Source organism: Suricata suricatta, chromosome 1 (genome assembly GCF_006229205.1).
Source record: "Suricata suricatta isolate VVHF042 chromosome 1, meerkat_22Aug2017_6uvM2_HiC, whole genome shotgun sequence".
Lineage (NCBI taxonomy): Eukaryota > Metazoa > Chordata > Mammalia > Carnivora > Herpestidae > Suricata > Suricata suricatta.
The window spans coordinates 100,347,325-100,349,602 of NC_043700.1; positions in this window are offsets into that span (position 1 = coordinate 100,347,325).

Genomic DNA, 2,278 nt, shown 5'->3' on the forward strand with positions numbered 1-2,278 from the left:
TTTTTATGGTACTACTTTGTAATAGTTTATTATAAGATACTGAAATATGATAAAGTTAAAAAATTGGTTTTGACTTCTAACAATAATTGAATTAAATATCCATTTAATGAATACTTCAATTAGAAAAAATGTTATCTTTTTCTGAAGTGAAAGAGACAACTTTACAAAGTTCTTAAGCCATATATCATCAAAATGGAATTTGAGAATTGATGACTTTAAATTTATTTCAGTTAGAAATACTTCTAGGAGGAAGGGAGCTCTGTAAACTCCCTCCGCACCATTTTTCGAACTGAGAAGGATATTACGTTCATCTGCGAGAGCGGAAGGAGAAAATACGAACTCCAGAAGGAATAGAACCTCAAGGATATCTGAGTGAGTGGGGGTGAACGGGGGAGATCCGAAAACGGGCCAGCCCGGGACGGGCAGGGGAGGTAAGATCCCCAGCCCAATGTGGAGCAAGTGCATAGCGCCCAAGAGACAAAGGGAAGAGACAGAGTCAGAACACGCTCATAGAACTCTCTGGGGAAGAGGTATAGAACGCTTGGCTGCGCTTGGAGACAGAAACCCACTCCATAGATAACTGCTGGGTAGCCAGAATCCCGAACTGGGGTGGCGCAAGAGAAGGAATAGCCTCCAGCCCTAAGCCATCTCGGCGGGGAATCAGAGGCGTCTGTGGCGGCGAGAAGCGGCTGTGCTGGGGAGGCGCGCTCCCGGGTGGGAAGCAGCCAGAGCGGCGACTGCGCCAGGCGTGAGCAATTCGAACTTGGTTTTGGGAACAGGACCACGGGCCGCATTTCCACGACACACCTCGCCCCCTGCACGGACTGCGTGAATCCCGGGTGCCCACAGGGAAAAAATAGGGTGCACACCGACGGGACCCCCAACAAAGAGTCGGTGGCAGGTGGAGGCCTGGGCACGCGCTTAGACTGTAGGAGCTCCCAGCTCATTTCCAGCAGCGCATAGCATCTTGAGCAAAGCTATCTGAAACTAAGAGAGACTCGGTTTTTTGCTTTTTGTTTTTTCCCTTTCCCCCATTGCAATCGCGATCCTGACTGGGGGTGGGGACTCCGCAATTGAGTCTTTGAAGGTGCGCACTTCACCTCCTGCTGCTCATTTCGCCTCAGGCAGGGGCGGAGCCTCTGAGAACAGACTCCGAGACTTACCACGCCAAACCAAGCCTATCCACCAGGGGGAGCTGCAGCCTGCTTTTTTGTTTTGTTTTGTTTTGTTGGTTGGTTGTTTTTTTAATATATAAAATTTTTTTTTCTTCACTAGTTTCATACTTATTTCTTTGTCATTATTACCTTTTTTTCCCTTTTCCTTTACTCAATTCCTTTAAATTTTACTCCTTATATTCCTTTCTCCTTTCTCCCTTACTTTTTCACCTTCTTGCAACCCAGATATATTCTCCTGTATCTCATCCTTACCTCTCCCCTAAACTGGTCATACACTTTTAAGCGGTCTACTGTCCTTTGTTGTCTCCGACCCCTTTATATATATATTTGTCTTTTCTTCTTTCTCTTTTCTTTTTCTTTTCTTTTCTTCTCTTCTTTTCCTCTCTTTCCCTCCTATTTTCTTTCTTTTCTTTCCCCCCTGTAATATGTTTCTTTGTTTGATTTGTCTGTGTGTATGTGTGCTTCTGTTCCCTCAGTGTTTGTCAGTCTGTTTTCCTTCATAGGACTACACCAAGAAACAAGCCAAAGTGTGCAAGAAGGCAAGTCCCAAATATTGCAGAGTAGGGAAATAAAATACTCACAGGCACAACAAGAGAAACTGAGAGATATCATTAAGAGAATATCTCCTGAACCGGCAGGCCCTGGACAGTCAATAAGCCTCCTTTAACAGAGAAGTACTAATAGATGCACAGAGCCCAACGAGCCTTCTAAAGATGACAAGAGACAGAAAACTAGCAAAAATGACAAAACGATGAAACTCTCGCCTGAAGAACTTCCAGGGGGAAGTCACAGCCACAGAACTGCTCAAGGCAGATGTAGACAACATATCAGATCAAGAATTTTAAAAGCTGGTCATAAGATTAATCGCTGAGGTCGAGAAAAGCATCAAAGAATCAACTGATGAGTTAAAAAAGGCTATAGGTGAGGTGAATAACAAACTGGAGGCAGCCACCTCAAGGATTGATGAGGCAGAGAGAAGAATAGGTGAATTAGAAGATATAGTTCTAGCAAAAGAGGAAGCTGAAAAAAAGAGAGAGAAATTAATCCAGGAGCAGGAAAGGAGAATTCGAGATCTGAGTGATACAATCAAACGGAACAACATC